Source organism: Rhinolophus hipposideros (assembly GCF_964194185.1).
Source record: "Rhinolophus hipposideros genome assembly, chromosome: X".
In the NCBI taxonomy this organism is placed as follows: domain Eukaryota; kingdom Metazoa; phylum Chordata; class Mammalia; order Chiroptera; family Rhinolophidae; genus Rhinolophus; species Rhinolophus hipposideros.
In genome coordinates this window covers 109,027,613-109,048,944 of record NC_138046.1, presented here as the reverse complement: position 1 = coordinate 109,048,944, position 21,332 = coordinate 109,027,613, and positions in this window count along the sequence as shown.

The following is a 21,332-nucleotide window of genomic DNA, read 5'->3' as shown; positions in this document are numbered from 1 at the left end:
TGGAGATACAGGAAGCAGGAGCCACACTATCTACAATCCACATTCCAATTCTCTGCCAATCAACCAACCCTAATCCTCTATGCTAACTGTAATCCGTTCTTGCTAGTTCAGCCACCATCTTCTTGCTAGCCCCCATTTGCTGCTAGCATAGCCACAGCAGTTATATTAGTGGCCAATGGCTCACTGGTTATAGCTGACAGCCAATTAGCCACAGCTGATAGTCTTCCAATCACAATTGATGGCATTTACTACCTGGGCCAGCACCTTTCCACATGTGGGTGGGAGCCTGGAAACTGCACTCCTGGCTCTCTCCCCACATTCCACCCCTACAGGGTCTCGCATCACTATCTATGTGACAAGCACCTTCCACTAGGGGCCCTGTAAGAGGAGCTTGGAGGTGAATGCAATACCCTGGACACAGCCAGGCTCTCTGGGCACAGCCAGGATTTCTCATGGCACCACCAGACCTTCTCGGCACAGCCAGACTTCCTGGGCTTCTTAGGGTACCATCAGTCTCCTCAGGCACAGCCAGGGTCTTTCAGGGGACTGCCACTCTCTCTGGGCACAGACAGCCTTCCTGGACACAGCCAGGGTCTCTCAGGGCACTGCCACTCTCTCTGGGCACATGCAGACTCCCTGGACTAAGCCAGGACTCTCAGGGCACTGCCACTCTCTCTGGGCACAGCCAGAGTTCCTGGGCTCAGGCAGGGTTTTCAGGGCACTGCCACCATCTCCCTGGGCCATTTATTACGCAGGGTGTCATGTGGGGTAACTGGTCCCAATCCCCACATAAGTACACAGGACATGGTGAGGCCAAAAAGGAACACCCATGGAGCCATAGATAGGGGAGTCATACCACTATAGTCTCGCTGGTCGCTGGGTTGGAGACACAGGAAGCAGGAGCCGCACAATCCACAATCCACAAATCCACACTCCACTTCTCTGCCAACCAACCAACTTCACTTGCTAGCTGCAATCCGTTCTTGCTAGCTCAGCCACCATACTCTTGCTAGCCTCCCCATTTTTCTGCTAGCGTAGCCATGGCAGTTATATTAGTGGCCCAGTGGCTCACTGGTTAAAGCTGATGGCAAGCTAACCACAGCTCATGGCCATCCAATCACAGTTGATGGCCATTTACTACCTGAGCCAGCACCTTACCATGTGAGGCCCAGAGCCTGGAAACTGCACTCCTGGCTCTGTCCCCACAGGGCCCCTCAGCTTATCATCCCTGCCCAAGTGTCCCCAGTACTGACTGCTTGGTGGGAGTTTTCTGTCCCGGTCACTTTGGGTTCCTCAGTCCTCAATAAGGGCCCTTACTTTGGCTCCAGTAGGGCCTGGTACGCCCACCCCTTTAGTCGAATGGTGGCTCTACTTTCAAACTAAGGATTTTACCTCCCATAGACCTGATGTAAATAAGTGTTTTGGGAGCTTTAGCGGGACAGTCTTATCCTGGACCTTCAAGGGCTGAAACCAGGGATGTCGCCTGATTCTTTGTCATCCCTACGATTTAGTGGTGATGGTCCCTCAGTGGTTGCTTCCACCCCTATTCTGGCCTAGAATTCCTCCCCAGCCCTTAGGCCTACCCCTCCTGCTAAGGCCAGCACCACCCTGAGACCCCTAGGAGGAAGTGAGGACCTCCGCCTCTGACCATACCTGTGTCAGTCTCCTGCGGCCAGGTAAGGAAGAGAATTCTGTCGTGTTTCTACTGCTGTGAGGTGTGTGGTTCCCTTTGTCCTCACAGTATTCACGTTGGCCTCTTCTGGAAAGATTAGAGATCCTCCCCTGTGGTCCTTAGGCCACACCCCTTAGAGTAAGTCACTCACCCCTTTGTGACAGCACGGGAGGAAGTGAGTATGTCACTTCCTGTCAACAGTGCCCAGGTATCCCAGGGCAGCCAGCAGGGGCAGGGTTCTCTGTGGTCCTCTCAGTTCTGAGCATGCAGTGTTCCCTACATCCTGACTCAGGGTCCTCACCTCGACTCCTGGCAGGGCCGGGGACATCTTCCTTGGCTTACCTGAGGACCCTCCCCTCAGACCAAGGCCCTCCATTCTGCCACCCTTCTCTCCGAGTCAGTCTGACAGCCCTGATCCCAGGGTTGATGGCTGGGGCAGTCTCTGGGCCACCTCACTGCCCTGGGGTGTGCGATACCCTGTGGTCTCTCCGGGCTCTGCCCTTGAATCTTGGCAGTGCCTGGAATGCGTCCCTGTAGTGTCCTGGGTCTCAGAGCCGCAGACCACGTGCTCACTTCCTGGGGTGCCAGGGAGGGAAGGTCAGGGAGTGCTGCATGAGGCTGTCCTCCCTGCACCCTTCCTGGGCTGACAGCAGGATTCAGACTCCTTGGGGCCTCTCTGTTCAGCGTAGGAGTGAGCCCCAATGCTCACTCGGGATCCTTACATGACTCCTGACGGGAACCGGGACTGCTCCTTCTTTCAGCTTAAGGTCACCCACATAGAACCAAGCTCGCAGGTCCCTGAGAACCCTGAAAGTAAGGGAGGGGATGCTCAGCCCGACAGCCCTGTCCGGGCCTTCTGGGTCTGAGAGCAGACAGAAGCCAGTCTCTCTCCGGTTACCAAGTGGTGTGTCTCATCAGTCCTCATTCGTCAGAGTCTTCCTCTCGACTCCTGTCTTCCATAAAAGGCTTCCTGGGAAATGGTACATCTTTGAAAACTCTTGATTAGTCTCTGTGCTGCAAACCCAGCAGAGACCGTGTTGAGCCCCAGGAGTGATGCAAGGTGGGGAAGGTGCGGCAAAGGAAGAGGAGGGCCCACGACAGGTGTTGTGTTATCAGAAAAAACACACCGATCTCTTCCCTCTCTTCATTAGCCACACGTAGCCTCTGATCCGACTTCACTTCTTATAGATCTACTTTCCAAAGGGAAGGGGCTGAGCCCAGTGATTTTGTGAGCCCCTGATCTTTTGAGGTTTATCGATCTTTTCTACCTAGACTCTGGACATCTGATGCGTAAAACACCTGGTGTGTGCACTGTGATCCTCTGCCCCAGGGCAAGCGCACAGGGCTCCTTCTCGTCTGGCCCTGGGTGGAGGTTACTCTCTTGTTCTCCCACACTCCAAAGTAACCATTAAGATGTCCTTTCCATTCCCGTCTTTGTCTCTCAACTCTGAGTCCCATTATCTGAGGGTCTGGCCCCTGCCCACCACTCCCACAGCTTCATCCAGCCCCCCATGAAGCCTGGCCTAAAATGACCTCTCCACCACCACATGGTCGCCCCAGGACTGGCAGTTTCCCAAGGCCCAACCCCGTCTTGGTCACGTGATTTACAATAAATTGCTCTCATCTGCAACCTCTCTTTACAGTCCTTCTTTTTACTTATCATTTACTTATTACTTAGAGTGTGTGTCACCATCTTCCTTATATGACCTATATTATGGCTAGACTCTAAAATTCTATGGGCTTGACTCAGTCTTATTTTTCTTACCATGACGAGTACTACTAGAGAACCCTCCAATGAGGGTTATTGCTAGAGGAAAAAGGAAGAAATGAGCAAGGAGTTGAATACATTATGAATTAATTTCTCATACTGTTTGAATTAGCTAAGCAAATACAGGTATATATTATTTAATTGTACAGGCAAAGAGCACAAAGAATAAGGCTGAGTTAACCAGCCTTTACTTTTGTATCACTGTTTTGTGTCTCCTCGAGGCAGCATATGGTTGGGTTTTATTTTTTGGTCCCATGTGCTACTCTGTGCCTTTTTATTGTTGACTTCAGTTCACTTACATTTAGGGTGATTATTGATATGTGACAGTTTCCTATAGACATTTTATCTTTTGTTTTCTGGTAGTTCTATATCTCCATTGTTTCCTTTCCTCTTTGTTTCTGTTATTTTAGTTTGTTGGTATTCTATGATTTTTTTCCTGTGTTTCATCTTTCTTTATGTTATGTACCTTAGTTTCAGATTTTTATATGTGGTTACCATTAGGTTTATACAAAGCAATGTTTCATGTATATAGTAGTTCTTTTTTTCCCCTCAATGCATCTTATCTCCATTCTCCTTTGCAAATTCAGACCTTTACCCCCTCCCCTTTTATGTTTTTATTGTTACAAATTAACCATTTATGCTGTGAGTTAATTTCCAAATTGTAGTAGCAATTGTCTTCTTCTTCTCTTATGTTTTTACCTCCTATAATTTTTATGTTATGTTTAATTGTATTGTGCCCTATCCTGAATAGGTATTGCCATTTCCTGCTTCTGTATCTCTGTTGGTGATCTTACTTATAGTTTTGTATCCTTTAGTTTTTTTCTTTCAGGTAGAAGAACTCCCTTCAGTAATTCTTGTAATACAGGCCTTGGGGTGGAAAATTAGTTTCTGTATATCTGGAAAAGTCTTTGTTACTCTTTCATATCTAAAGGATAAATTTCTGGATATATTATCCTTGACTGGTGATTTAATAGTTTGAATATTTGATTCCACTCCCTCCTAGCCTTCAGTGTTTCTTGTGAAAAATCTTGTGATAATGTAGTGGGTTTTCCTTGATTTGTTACCATGTTCTTTTCCCTGGCCACCTTGAGAATTCTTTCTCTGTTGTTAATTTTTGACAGTTTCAATACAATGTGCCTTGGAGAAGGCCTTTTTGGATGAGGTAATTAGGTGTTCTGTTTACTTTTTGGATTCAAGGATCTAGTTGTTTTCATAGGTTTGGGAAGTTCTCTTTGACTCTTTGAGTAGGCTCTCTGTTCTTTTTTCCCTGTCTTCTCCTTCTGGTATACTCATTATTCTTGTATACCTATTGCTCTTTCTGATGGTGTCAGATAATTCTTGTAGAGTTATTTCATTTCTTTTAACTTTTAATTTTCTCTGTTTCATTTGCGTCATTTCCAGATTTCTATCATCGATGTCATTAATTCTTTCCTGCATGTGGTGAGCTCTATTTCCCAAGCTCACTATTTAATTCTTAATGTCTTTTATTTAAGATAACTTCCTAAATTCTTCAGCTCTAGAATTTCTATTTGGTTCTTTTTAATAATTTCAGTCTTTTTAGTAAAGTATTCATTTTTTTTTGTTGTTGAGTTTGTTTCTGAGTTCATTAAACTGCCTGTGTAAGTTTTCTTGAGTCTTGTTTAGTTTTTTCAGGACTGCAATGTTGAATTCTCTGTCATTTCATTTTCTTTCTGAGCTGCCTTGTTACCTTGGTCATTTGTAGTATTTGATGGATTATTTCTCTGCCTAGGCATTTCTGGAAATAGCTCTGCAGAAGGTTGATCTGAAGGTCTTTCTTTTGTGTTCCAGTAGGTGGCATTAGAGCATTTTATTTACTATCGCTCTGTTTTGGCTTCTAGTGGTGGAAGATGTCTTATATTCCCTGGGGATATCGATGTCTCCTCTGTGACCAGGTAACCTCGGTGTCAGGGCACCTCCCCGTGAGAGGATGTGGTGGGCGAAGGGGTTTTGAGCCCCTGAAATCACAATGCTGTGCTGCCTGAGCTGTGCCAGGTGTCTCCGCTGGGATCAGCTGTGAAGGCTTGGGGACGGGTCAGCTGGGAGAGGCTGCTGGTGTGTTTGTGGCTTTGTTCTCTTCCCGGTAATGGTGACTGCCAGACCTCAGATGCCTCACCTCTGTATTTCCAGCCTTGTTACTGGGATTAGCCACAGTGTGCAGACGCCACTCAGGATCTGTCTTTCCAGTTCTCAGGGCTGAGGAGATCCTGCTTGTCGTGTGGGGGACCCTGCTCGCTGCGCCATTTGTCATGCTGGACAGCCTGTGGGTCTCTGCTCCCACGCCCCACATAAGAACGCAGGATGTGGTGAGGCCAAAAAGGAACACCCATGGAGCCATAGGTACGGGAGTCATACCACTATATTCTCACTGGAGGCTGGATTCACATGATGTGCGACCTGCTGTCTGCTTTTCTGCCAACTGACCAGCGACTCTCCTCGACTCTTCTCCCCAACGTAGCTGTAGCAGTTATATTAGTGGCCAATGGCTCAATGGTTACAGCTGACGGCCAACTAGTCACAGCTGACGGCCATATACTACCCAAGCCAGCACCTTTCCTCATGAGGTCGAGAGCCTGGAAACTGCTCTCTGGGGCTCTGTCCACACACTGCTCTTTAACCCAACGTTCAGTGCTACGGTTTCTTCTGTGATCTGCTGTAGCTCTGGGAGGGTGGGGGCAGTGGCCAAGCTCCGTGGCTTTGTTTTCTGCCTGGCAGTGGTGGCTTCTAGACCACAGCTATCACACTGCTGTATTTGGTCTGTGCTCCAGGTCTCTGCCCAGATCCTGGGTTCAGCAATACTATATGCTGATCACTGAGGCAGGAGTGCTCGGAGCCACAGAGAGTGCACCTGAAGCCTGACTCCTCCCCTCTCCCAGGATGGGCAAGGAGCTCTGGGCTGCATCGGCAGCAACTCTCTCTGCCCTTCTCCCTTCCCTTGCACCCTATTTGCCCAGATTCGCCCACCTTAAGATGTTTCAAGGGGCTGGCCTGGTGGCTCAGGCGGTTGGAGCTCCATGCTCCTAACTCTGAAGGCTGCCGGTTCAATTCCCACATGGGCCAGTGGGCTCTCGACCACAAGGTTGCCGGCTCAACTCCTTGACTCCCTGTCTCCTGCAAGGGATGGTGGGCTCCACTCCCTGCAACTAGGATTGAACAGGGCACCTTGAGCTGAGCTGCCGCTGAGCTCCCAGATGGCTCAGTTGGTTGGAGCACGTCCTCTCAACCGAAAGGTTGCCGGTTCAACTACTTGACTCCCACAAGTGATGGTGGGCTGCGCCCTCTGCAACTAGCAACGGCAACTGGACCTGAAGCTGAGCTACGCCCTCCACAACTAAGACTGAAAGGACAACAACGTGAAGCTGAACGGCACCCTCCACAACTAAGATTGGAAGGACAACAACTTGACTTGGAGAAAACAGTCCTGGAGGTACGCACTGTTTCCCAATAAAGTCCTGCTAAAAACAAACAAACAAACAAACAAAAAACAAACAAGATGTTCCAATGTGCTGATCTCTCAGATGTGTTTGTGTGTTGTGTAGGGAGTTCTTTTTTGAATCATCATTATTCAACTTGTAACTTCAAGGTAAGAAATCAAGCAGGACCCCTCACACTAACATGTCTGTTAATTAATTTTCAAAAATTGGATAGGAATTTTGCTAACAAATCAACTTATATTTATTGAACACCTAGTAGGTGCTCTGTATGTCGTGAGCAAGCTCTATGAGAAAAAAATATAAGGTAATATAAGATATAACTTTTATCCTTAAGATGAGCGGTGTTCAGTTCTTGTGTAAAGGTATAAGCCCACAAAAAGATAACTAATGCTACAACATCATACCCGGGTACAAAATGAATCATGAATTGATAAAGCAGAAACAAAGATTGCTTTCGGATCACAGTGCTTAGTGTAGCTTCTTGAAAGAAATTGGATTTGAACTGGGAGAAAGTAAGAATTCAGTGACTAGAGACTGGTGGGGTTTGTGGTAAGGAGCAGGAGTGATGGGGAACAGTAACATATCAAGTGCTTTTCATGGCCTTCCTTTCTTCTTCATACCATGAAGTTGAGTAAAGTTTCAAAAATTGATTTTGCTTTTGGCATGATCAAAACACATACTTAAAGCATTAGAAAGTAAGGTGAGGTTTTTTCCTTGCAGGAATTATCTCTAGTAGAATAGGCTTCGTTTCCTACTAGAGAGCAACTTACCTTATGAAGAAAACTCTAGCCTCCACATTGTTAATTTTGTATTTTGATGATGTTTTAACTATTGCAAACAAATGTAACTTTAGTATTGACAAATAAGATGGATATGATGCAATAAATACCCATTGTTGAAATCTACACCATTTCTTTTACTGTGAAGTAGATAATTTGGGTTGCTGGGCCCCATGTATCATAACTGGACTTTATAGTGTCTTATAAATAGTGTTCTTTGAAGGTGAGTCAAGGTTGTTGAGGTATCAAAAGTTGCTAGACACCTCTCTGTGAGACCTACTTGATACTTAAAAAGGACTGAAAACATATAAAGGAATACAGCTCAGTGAGCAGTTAAATCAGTAGTGTAAATGGACTCAGCACCTCATTGACTTTCACTGGTCATTGAGTCAGGTCCATGTTGCTTGCTGAGGGTCAGTTCAGTCACTTGTTTTTCCTTTTATCATTTGCCTGCTATTTTTCTCTGTTAGAGCCACAGCTGCTACAGACTGTCTGAGATGTTACTGTGTGTGTGTGAGTGTGTGCGCGCTGTGCTCACGTGTGCATACGCACACACTTGCGCAGGATGTCTGTTTTCTTGAAGTTCTAGAATGGTTCTTGAAAGTGGCTGATCATTACAGTTACTTCAGGTTTTTTACAAAATACAGATGCTTTGGACTTACCCCAAACCATTTGGATAAGAACCTCTATGCTGGGGCCCAGGCATCAGTATATATTTTAAAAGCTCCCCCAGTGCTTCCAAAGTTCAGTGAGTTTTGAGATCCACCGACCTCTCCGGAGAGGACGAATGCCTTGATTTGTATGCGTGCATTTCTGTCAGATGCTTTAAATGAAGTCATTAACCAAAATGCACTTCTAGAGTTTGGGTCATTGAGTTTAAAATCAAATGAAACACATTTCTGGGTGATAGAACAGTAAGAACATAAAGAGAACTGGGGTGATGTCCACAGATGTAGCTACTGTTCGGCGCAGCACAGATACTGATCCAAAGAAGGCTAGTGCCCAGGTCATAGCTTCAAGAAGAATCAGTGGCTTAACAACGCCATTATACCAGGTGGAAGGTAGTCACTGCCATTCAACTCCCTGTCCCTTGATAAAGAGGAGAATCATCTGGCCAACACACTAATCAGACTATACTAACCTGCTACACATCAGTGCTGAGAGCTTCAGATGAGGTTATATCTTGGTTCCATTGTGGGATAAAGTAAGAATAAAAAAAGAAAATCCTTTCTGTCTATGAAGGGCCATGTAATGATAAGACTTCATCTTCCTCCTCAGGGCAGTGCAGTGACTCTGTAGGTTGAGCTCTTCTGTAGACCAACGGTAAAAGAGTTTGCAGAGAGTCTTGAATTTGGACTCAGGTATCAGATTTAAGTTGTGTGATTGGGCACATTCCTTGACTCGTCTGAACCTCTTTTTCTCTAAAATGTGCACAGTGAGAAGGCTGGTGTGAGACTTACAGATAATTTACTTATACATTCATTTCATGAGAATGTATAATACACATTCATTACATACATTCAATATACATACATTCAATATACATACATTCATACATACATTGAATATACATACATTGAATATACATGAATTTATAATATACATTCATTTCATGAGAATGTGTTCAATACCATGGATCATGTACTGTTCTAGGCAGTAGGGATAAAGCAAAGAACAAAACAGACAAAGTGTCCAGCTTTCATGGAATTTATAGGCATGTAGTGGAACAAAGACAATGAACAGATAAACAAACATAGACATAGTATGCCAGGTGTTTAATAAGGGCTGTGGAGAAAAAGGAAGCAGGGTGAATAAGACATGAATTTCTGGGGGAATGCAGATGTGTTGAGATTTTTATATCAGGAAAGCCTCATTGATTATATGATATTTGAGGAAAGTCTTGAAGGATTTAGGGCAACTGAACCAGGTGGGTATCAGTGGCATGTTCACTGCAAGCAGAAGACATAGCAAGTGCAAAGACCCTGTCGTGCTATCATGTATATGGAAGCTCAAGAAATACAAGGAGGCCAACGTGTCGAACAGAGTGAGAATGAAGGAGACTGGTAGGAGATGTAGTCAGTTAGTAATGAGGCCAAGTCTTGGAGGTAGCCTTTCTCAAGCTTTAAGGTGCTCATGAATACCTTGGAGATGTTATTGAAGTGTGGGTTCGTATTGAAGTGGGTGTCTGGAGCAGGGTCCGGGTTTCTGCATTTCTAATTTTGTCCAGGTCCGCAGACCACACTCTGAGTAGAAGTGGTGCAGGGCCGTGTAAGGTGTTGTAGATAGAGACATTAGCTTCTACCTGAGTGAGAAGGTAAATCATGGAAAGGCTTGGAGCAGAATGGCGTTTTGAAGAGATCACTCTGGCTGGGGCCATAATAGGGGTAGTCAACAGCCCTTGCTGGCTTTGCAAACAATGTCTGGGTTTCAGTCCTAGCACCACCCTTCACTCCCTGTGCGTCTTTGGCAAGTTTGCTTAAACTCCTTTTTCTCCCAACTTTTTGTCTTGAAAAATGTTAAACGTAGAGAACAAGTGAAAGAAAAGTATAATAAGCACCCTTAATCCTTCACCTAGATTGACCTAGATTTGTCTATATTTACTTTATGTCATACTGTAAGTACATATTATCTGTATTGTTATTACATTAGCCATTTAAGAGTGAGTTTTTGACGTAATGACACTTCATCCCTAACTATTTCATCATGTACTGTCTAGGAATAAAAATAATCTCCTACATAGTCAGTTATCAAATTCAGAACATTTGATATTGATATAATCATCTAATATAAAATCTCAATTTAAATATAATCGATTTCCTCCCAAAATGTTCTTTAGAACCATTTTCTTTTTCTGGTGCAGGATCCAATCCAGGATATTATATTGTATGTTACATTGCTTTAGTTTTCATGTGTAATTAGTCTTTTGACCTAGAATAGGGAGTCTCTTAACCTTAGCCTTCTTTTTTTTTTTTATGTCATCCTTATTTTTGAAAAGTCTGGGCCAGTTGTTTTATAGAATGTCACCTAATTCGGATTAAAGTTTTTTCATGATTTGATTCAAGGCAATGAATTATTGGCAAAAATACTGCACAAGTGATATGTCCTGCTCAGTGCATGCATCTGAAGGCACTTGTCAGTTTGCTTCACTTTGGTGATGTTAAGTTGGATCAGTTGGCTAAGGTATTATACAGCAGATTTTACTATAAAGGTACCCATTTTCCTTGTAATTAACAAGCTATCTACAGAGAAACACTACGTATATATTCTTTTCCCCAGCAAACTTTTACTCGATGATTTTCCACCCATGAATAATCCTCATCTGAATAAAGTATTTCTATGGAGATTGCAAAATGGTGATTTTCTAATTATTATTTTTATATTAGTTGGTATTCTGCTATAAAGAAGAGCTTTCTCTTCACCCTATGTATGTATATATGTGTGTCTTTATGTATATATGTATGTGTGCATGTATCTACCTACCTACCTATTTACCTAGTACTTGCCCCTATATGAACTCATGGATTCTTTTATTAAAAAATTTAGTTGTGCTCATGCACTGAAATCTATGTAACTTTACTAACAATTGTCACCCCAACACACTTTAATTAAAAAGATTTAGTTGTATTATAAACCATTATTATCATTGTTTTGATGACCAAATTGTCCCATTTTTGTTAGTAGGAGCCCACTTAATCTGGTTCCCATGTTTTTTTGTTTGGTTGGGTTTTGTGTTTGGTTTTAGTTTTTGAGTGTTTCCTTATTTTCTTGTCCCCCAAAACATTCCAGGTTCACCTTCTACTTTACCTTCCTTAGCCCTGGATCAGCCATTTCTCCCAAGACCCCTGGTTCCTTTTAGTGAGGAATTACTCCTGTTTAAGTACCGATTTTTTCAATTTATAAAATGGGATGGCAGTATATAACAATATGTGCAGAATTGTTTTGAGGATTAAATGAGAAAAGTGTAAAAGACTTAACACAATACCTGACACATAGTACATGCTCAATAAATTATTTTATTCAAACTGTTTCCAAGGCAGTATAAATAATGAAAGCATGGCTGGATATTTCAGGGCAAATACTGAGAATGACAATACATGAATTTAGAAAATGTGAATTATAATGTTCTAAGGGAAAGCAAAAGGTTAACAGATTTTTATAATATGTCCATAAATATCTGGTTTGCCTCTTGATGCATAGATGAGAAGCACTTTGTCATCACATGTGGCATTTTAGCATAAACAGTTACCAATCTTGTGCTTAAGTCCTTATGCAAATAACAGAAAATAAGTCATACTCTAAAGTAAGTGAATTCTTAGTTTTGATGATGTGGGAAGAGATTTTACATAAGACTTTAAATCCTAATGCATTTCATTTAAAATTATTTGCAAAAATTTCTTTAAGAAGCAAGCTTCATGTGGAGAGAGATTGGTCCCATTGTAGGCCCAGCTATAGAACCAAGTAGCATGAGAACGTAATACTGGAGTCTTACAGTGAAGAGGAGTTTGCATTACTTCACCATTTCTAATTTTCCTGACCATAAACAATCATACTTTGCTTGGGGCATTGGTCTTCAAGTGTGTTAACATTTTCTTAAAATTACCTTTAATTTTTCTTTATTATACAAATAATAGATGTTTCTTGTAGACACATTAGAAATATAAATAAGCAAAAAGAAAAAATTATCTTCATCCCACTACCAAAAGGTAACTGTAATTAACATTTTAGCCAATACATTATATTTTTGTATAATATGCATTTATATATTAATATGTATTATATATTTATATATGTTTATATGTATTTATATATAAATATATATTAATGTATAAATATATTAATATATATTTATATATAATTTACATATAACAAGTATGTGTTATGCTGCAATATTGCATGTAACTGCCTATTCTTTTGATAACATATCGAAAACATGTCAATAAATATTCTACTGTTTTGTTTTTGTGGATACAAAATAGATACATGGTTGTATGAAATTTATTTAACCAATACGCTGTTGCTGAACATTATTTTTAATGTTTCTCTATTAAGCACAACATCTCTTTGCAGTTTAATTAATTATAACTCCCTTTTGACTCTTCCATTAGATAGAGAGCTACTTGAAGTCCTAAAATGTATCTTGTTTATCTAAGTATCCCTAGCATCCAGTAGTATGCCTGGACCCACTTGGCACTCAGTAAATATTTCTTAAAGGCATGCATAGTCTATAAATATCTCAAGCTCATTGTTAGCTTTAGGGTTTTGTATTTGTGGTGGGATGCTTGATAAGACAGAATCTAAAAATAATTGTAGCAAAAGAAACTGCAAACTACTTCTCCAAGGTGAAGAAGAAGAGCATAACCTGGGAATTCAGATTCTCTGAATCCCCCTTAAATCCCTAAGTGACACTTTTGGTATAAAAAGGCAGGTAAATAGGCACCAATATATATTTTTTTATGAACTAATGAAAGTTACATCTCATGATGTTCCTTGGTATGCATAGTTCACTGGGGGGAAGGGGAGTGTTTTGCATGAGAACAAGGAGCTCCATGGGAATAAAGGCAACGCCACCCGACCCTTTTTTGGTGAGACTGAATGTTACTAGACCCTGTGATTGATTAGATGGTGGTGACTTGGATCTACTGGAAGAAACAGTTCCAAAGGGAAGCTCACCTCAAGAAAAGAGAAAGTGTTCCTTTTCCACTAGTGTCTAGAGGTGTAGGGAGAGGACTTGTTCTCTTACAGCTTGTAGTTGAAGCTGCTTTGACCCAACAGTTCTGCTTTGAGGACAAAAGGTATGCATGCAAGTAGACACTTTTCAAAAAGCTATCACCTTGGGGGTTCCGGTGATGTGATACTCTTGAGTCCTGTACAAACATCTAAACTAGTATGGCTCTCACTGTAGTAATGGAGAAAGGTAGCCATCTCTGGGGGACAAATTGTCACAGCAACGTCGTATAATAGTGACGAGGGCAAAGGAAAATGGAAACTTGGGCCTCCTGCTGGACTGAGAAAATTCTTGGTCTCTTTTAGCCTAATTTGGACTGAGTCAGTGACCACAGTTATTGCACAAATGAGGGAAATGGTGCTGGTTTTTAATAGGAGATACCAGAATTCTTGCTAATATGGATGAGTGGAGTAGTAGGTATTTGGAGAAATAAAAGAAACACGAAACATTCATATGCAAAGCTGGCAAAGCACGTTGTACCAGACACAAATGCCTTCTTATTGTTTTACCCTTTACCTATTCAAGCTATAACCTGTCTCTGAGTGTATCAATCAGCTATTGTTATGTAATACTCCTAAAATTCAGTGGCTAAAAATTTCTGTTTTCACATGTCTGCAAGTTGCCTAATCAAGGCTGAGTTCAGCTGGATGCTCTACTTCAAACTGCAAGTCCAGATGAATTTGGCTCCTCACAGAAAGGTGGGCTCAGGTTTGCTCCACCTGTGTTCATTCTGGGGCCCAGGCTGAGGAAGCAGCTGGTACCTGGGAGATGCTCTTCTCCTGGGTAGGGATGTCAAAAGTGCAAAGAAGCGTGCCCTACCATGGAAGCACATTCCATGCCTTTGCTTGCTAATTTTCTGTTGGTCAAAGCAGGTCACAAGGTCATTCCCAAAGTTAAGATGCAGGAGGATACATTCAGTCTTTGATGGAGGAACTGCAAAGTCACGTGTCAAAGCTTGTAGATAGGGTTGGGGTGAAGAATGGAGCCAGTAAGTCAATTGATCACTCCAAAGATTATATTAACTTCCTCTCTGAGCTTTTCGTTGTCTATTTCCATTCTCACTGAAATTCTCTCTTCAGAACTCATCTAGGAGTAACTTTATCTTAGGATTTAGTTGAATTGGGTCTTGGTTGTTTATGTCTCTTAATTTTTTTCTCTTCAGCTAAATTGTAAGCAACTTAATGTGGAGACCATATCTTACATTTTAAAATATTTCCTGTATGTTTTACAACAGTAGTGAACACATATGCATACATTAGGTACCAATAAAAACCTAAGTAATATATTTGTGGAAGTCACATAAAAAACATTTCCTGGAGAAAAAGAAATCTTATGATTACTAATATCTTAATCTAAGATTCTCATAAAAGGTAGGCTACAAGCCTATAACACCTTCTTAAAGAATTTGGCATATACTAGACTGCCTAGACATATTTCAAATAAATACAAATCGTGTATTTCTGAGCTGCCTACTTCAGTTATATTAACTATTTCTGGTATAATGGCAGGTTGTTTCCTCTATAATCAAAAGAAAATGTACAGATTGACAATTCTTTAAACTATTCAAATATCTCTTAAAAATAAAATTGGTGGTAAGTAACAGGTATTTTACATGTACTGGTTATTTTGACCTGATGGATTTGCAAATTTCTTATGAGCATACAAAATAAAAACTGCAGCTTATTTTTAAGTACAAATATTGTGTGCAGCAAATGAAGTCACATTTTTTATTTATTCATTTATTTGTTTGTGCTGTTAGAAAACCACTTTGCAGCAAGTATGAGGGTGAATACTTATTAGGCTAATAACAGCAGAATCAGAAATGAGGCATGTAGACAAATCTGCCTCTGGAAAGTAATGTGGAGTTACAGAAGGTTGTGAATCTGTAAAGATCAATAGAAGCCAAGAGCTCATAATAGATAAGCAGCATTGAGAGGAAAAAAAAAAAAAAAGGAAAAGTAATAGGAAACACCAAGAAACCATGAAGAGTGTTTCAGATGGCTATTTTGTCTTTGTTCCCTGCTGAAAACAACCTAAAATCTTATTAAAAGACATTTAGAAATTCCTTTAAATAAATCATTTTTATTATGCACCATGTATAAACTCCTGTGGGTATCTTGGTTTTCCATTTTAAAAGGCACAATGTGTCCCTCTCCTTCTCTGTCCTCCTCCCTCTCTCCTTCCCCCTCTTCTTCTCCCTCTCCTCCCTCCTCCTCTTCTCCTTCCCTCCTCTGCTCTCCTCCCCTTCCCTCCTCTCCCTCTCCCCACCCCCCACACCTTTGATTTATGTAATGAAACACATGTCAATTTATGAGTACAATGAATGCAGTAAAATATGTTAATATGAGTAGTAAAAAATGAAGCTGGTTGTAATGGGTAAAGCTGATTCTTAAGTATAATGCTTCCTATATCCAAATGGAAAATGCAAAAGTATTAATATTGAAACATCCTCATATAATTTGGGAGATAATGTATCATACTTTCTTTGACAGATGCTTTTATGAAATTTTTGTTCCTAATTTCCTCTCAATTTTCAGTGGAATATCAGGAAAGGTGTTTACTCTTTATGAAGGTATCTATTCAGTGTGAAACAGGAAGACCATGGCATAAGACCAGGCAGTTTTATTTGCCTACAGACATTTTCATGTTTTATCCTTCCTGTTCCCCCAAAACCAAAGGACTACCAAAACTGATGTTCTGCGTTCTGGAAAAAATAGATGAAAATTACAAAAAGACTATCCTTTTGTCTTTCTAGGCCTCTGGTATTCATAATATTGTTGGCCCCAACCTATACCTCACAGCCTATTTTGCAAGTTGATAGGAAATAGTAGAAGTATGATATTTTGCATTAATAAACCCTTTTCTCTCATTTATTATAATTTTGGAGTTCCTTTCATATCCTTACCGTATCTAAAGTTAAATCATTTCAATCTGCCCTCTGATCTTTGAGAAGTTGGATGAGAACTGGGATCTATATAGGACACTGTGTTAGTCTGCTAAGGCTGCCATATTAAAGTATCACAGACCAGGTGGCTTAAACAACCGAAATATACTTTGTCACAGTTCTGGAGGCTGGAAGTCAGAGATCTGGGTCTTGGCAGGGTTCATTTCTTCTGAGGCCTCTCTCCTTGGTTTGTAGATGGCCAGCTTCTCACTGTTTCTTCAGTTGGTGTTCCCTCTGTACTTGTCTGTGCCCTAACATTCTTTTCCTTTAAAGACACCAGTCATATTAGCCATATGACCCCATTTTACCTGAATCACCTCTTAAGGGCTCTATCTTCGAATACACCCAATCTAAGGGATTCAGGATTAGGCCTTCAACATGTAAATTTGGGGGGAACACAGTTCAGCCCATAACACATACCTTTCATCAACATAGTGGAAGACTCTTTAGGCTACTTTATCTGTAGAGAAAAATCTCGGTTTCAAATCGTATTTTTTCTGAATCACATCAGTGTAAATATTTCGGGTTCAACATATGGTTGGCAAGCTACAAGTGCCTCGCAGATTTTTAAAAAGTGTTTTAGATATTTCAACACATTTGCTAGGTAATCTCATTCTATTGGCCAGACTGCCTGGACTTCAAATCTATACCCACACTGAATAAAGTCCAGATATGTCATTTTTTCCACCTTCCACTCTCCACCCCATCTCAACCAAGTGAGATAGAATTATTTGGGAGAAAAAAAGATTATGAGTAGAAGAATCAAGGGGAAACACAAGACTTTCTTCCTAAAACTCTTCAGGCTTTCATATATAGTATTTTATATGTTTTGTATATATTGCATTTTCTATAGATTACATATACATATTTTAAAGATCTATTATCACAGTGAGAATGGTATAACATCTTTATCATATAACATCTGTTCTAGATGCATTGCTACAAATACCTGAGATGTCACATTCCCTCCCCCTCTCCCTTCTTTCCTTCTTTCCTTCCTTCTTTCCTTCCTTCTTTCCTTCCTTCTTTCCTTCTCATTCCCTTTCCCTTCTCTCATTTCTTTGACTCTATACTGTGTTTCCCCGAAAATAAGACCTAACTGGAAAATAAGCCCTAGCATGATTTTTCAGGATGACATCCCCTGAACATAAGCCCTAATGCGTCTTTTTGAGCAAAATTTAATGTAAGACCTGGTCTTATTTTCAGGGAAACATGGTAATTCCCTAATTCACACATACAAGAAGGTAGGTTCAGTCTCAAGGAAATTGATTGCTAATGCAATTCATTTACCAATCATCTCTTCGTGATCACTCCAAGTCATCTGATGAGAACAATGAAGTTAATGAGGACATGGAAATGAAGAGAAGCAGGGAAAGATGATGGATGATAAGGAAACAAGCACAGGACTGAAAAGCATGGGGGAAGAGGGCAGACTGGCACCCAGAAGCCAGGGGCAGAGTGATGTTTTCTTCCTGTGGCCCTCAGTGCATTAGGATGCAGCCAATCACATTACCCAATTGGATTTTCTGACCAAAGTCTCAGTTGAAGCAAAAATGTTATTCTGAAGATAATATATGTATATGAATGATTACATGGCTTTGGTGTATTATTTCCTTGCTGTAAAGAGGAATATATTATTTATTTATAGAAGTAGCACAATTTCTACAGGTATGAGGGATAATTTATGAACAATATTTTAGAATCTACCAATGTAGAAAGCCTCAAGTTGTCATAAGGAAGGTGCTTTTAAACATTTTTATTAGTGGATTGAAAATTGCCAGCATACTGTCAGTAGGGATAACTGTGCAGTTGTTTGCAGGTCATGTTGTTTGGTAAACTGGCCCAATGCTATAAACAAGAAATTATAGAAAGCACATTTGTTTTTCTGCTTGATGGCCAGGAGTAATTTTAATAGATTCCTGAATTTTGTCTCCAGGCAAGTCAGAAACATATGGAAATCATTTTTACTTGTTAATAATTTTGTTGCTGATGGGAATTATAAAGAAGATTTATTTTAATCATTTTAGGACTTATTAATGGGACTGCTGATAGCTGGGGGCCAAAAAGAGTAACTACTTCTAGTGAGTTCAATGGCAGGCCCATGTGGAAGTGAGATTTTATGTTAGGAGACAACATGTCCTTTCTGACTGTCCCAATGGCATTGGTGTTAAAAGAGCCTGGGACCCCTGCAAGGTCAGAAATCAAAGCCTGGTGATAGATCAATAAACACTCTAATACATTTCTCAGTGTTCTGCACGTTTTCTCAGGCAAGTAAAACACACTAAAGCAGTGAAGGTCCTGGGTTTGGCTTGGGCAGTTATTATTTGCATGGTCCTGGGCAAATTCCTTTACTTTTCTCTGCCTCTGTGTCTTTCTCTGCAAAAATGGCAACAATAATAGCAACTATGTACCGTGTTTCCCCGAAAATAAGGCCTAACTGGAAAATAAGCCCTAGCATGATTTTTTAGGAGGACATCCCCTGAATATAAGCCCTAATGCGTCTTTTGGAGCAAAAATGAATATAAGACCCCATCTTATTTTCGGGGAAACACGGTACCTACAATAGCACTTTGAAGGACAATTAAGAATGTATGTCAGTCTTACAGCACCAAGCCTGACAGACTGAATGCTCAGTAAATTACAATTATTCTTACTAATATTATTATTTTTATGCTTAAAAATCTGTATCTGTTTCATCATACATGTTAGAAAGAGAAACCCAAACTTGAATATTGAGAGAATAGGCGTAGGCCTAGAATTGTGATGGTATACCTTGTAAAAATAATGGGTCTGCAATGGAATAGAAAATGGAATTTACAACATTTTCTACATAGAAAATTCATAATGTTCTAATACTCTCCAGTTCCTTTAGCTATCTAGACATAACCTCAAGATACTTTGTCATGCTTTGTTTGTTTTATTTTACTAGTACCTTTGCTAATCAAGAATATTATTCCTTTGTACATGGCTTTCCAATTCTCCCAGCACCATTTATTGCAAAGGCTTTCTTTTCTCCATTGTATGTTTTTGGCTTCTTTGTCGAAAATTGTCTGCCCATATTTATGTGGGTTTATTTATGGTTCTCAGTTCTATTCCATTGGTCTCTGTGTTTGTTTTTCTGCCAATACCATCCTGTTTTGATTATTGTTGCCCTGTAGTACAAACTGAAGTCGGGGAGTGTAATACCTCCAACATTTTTCTTTTTTCTTAGGATCTTGAGATTATAATGCTAAGCAAAATAAGTCAGACAGGAAAAGCAGAGAACCATATGATTTCACTGATATGTGGTATATAAAACTGAAAACAACAAAGGAACAGGACAAACAAATGAAGAAACAAAAACTCATAGATACAGACAATATTTTAGTGGTTACTAGAGGGTAAGGGGGAGAGAGGGTGGTAAGTGAGGAGAAACGGGGTCAAACATATGGTGATGGAAGGAGAACTGACTCTGGGTGGGGAACACACAATGTGAACACAGAATTGTACACCTGAAATCTATATAACATTTGTCACCCCAATAAACTGTAATTAAAACAAACAAAAAAGAATATTGTTCCATGTTAAAAAAAGGGTTCATGGTATTTTCCTTGGTTATTTATAAAATGTAAAGTTTATACGATCAGATTGAGCCGTTTTCACTTTTATCTAGTCTGTTTCCTAAAATTAAATATCTGCAACCTTTCCATTGAAAAAGCACGGTTTGTGAGGTATAATTATAAAGAAACTTTGTTTGTTTCTCAATACCTCCTTAAATTTATTCTGTGGAGATGCTTCTTTTGTTGGCCTTGGATGAAATTTAAAGAAATTCCCATCATTTTGATGGTCACTTTTAGGTAATAAAAAGAACAACTTTTAGTCAGTAATTCATTTAGTCAGTAATTAATAGTCCTGTCAAAATACTAAATTTCATTTAAAGGTAAAGCTTCTCTCCTTTTCTAGTCAGCTCGCTGCAGGCTGGTGGCTAGTGGGTGGGGATTCTGGGTGGTTTGTTCTTTTTCCTCTTGTAGGTTAATCCTGCCTCCCCCAAAGCAATTGCAGACCACTTTAGGTTTAGAGCTGGGGGAGACAGAAGGGTAAAGAGGACAAGAATGCACTTGCTTGAAGAAAGGAAATAACGAAAATCAGAGCAGAACTAAATGAAATAGAGAACAAAAAGACAATAGAAAAAATTAATGTGACAAAGACCTGGTTCTTTGAAAAGATTAACAAAATTGACAAACCCTTGGCTAGACTCACTGAGATAAAAAGAGAGAAGACACTAATGAACAAAATCAGAAATGAAAAAGGGGAGGTTATCACGGACACCACAGAAATACAAAGGATCATCCAAGAATACTATGAAGGACTATATGCCACCAAATTCAATAACCTAGAAGAAATGGACAAATTCTTAGAAACATATAGCCTTCCAAGGCTGAACCATGAAGAACTGGAAAATCTAAACAGACCGATCACCAGTAACGAAATGGAATCAGTCGTCCAAAACCTTCCCAAAAGCAAAAGTCCTGGACCAGATGGTTTCACTAGAGAATTCTACTAAACCTTCAAAGAGGATCTGATACCATTTCTGCTCAAACTCTTCCAAAAATTTGAAGAACAGACAGTACTTCCTAACTCATTTTATGATGCCAACATTACTCTGATACCAAAACCTGGTAAGGACAACACAAAGAAGGAAAACTATAGACCAATATCTCTGATGAATACAGATGCAAAAATCCTAAACAAAATTCTAGCAAATCAAATACAACAATGCATTGAAAAGATTATTCATCACGACCAAGTGGGGTTTATCCCCAGAGCACAAGGATGGTTCAATATCCGCAAATCCATCCATGTGATACATCACATAAACAAAATAAAGGACAAAAATCATATGATTATATCAATTGATGATTCTAGCAAATCAAATACAACAATGCATTGAAAAGATTATTCATCACGACCAAGTGGGGTTTATCCCCAGAGCACAAGGATGATTCAATATCC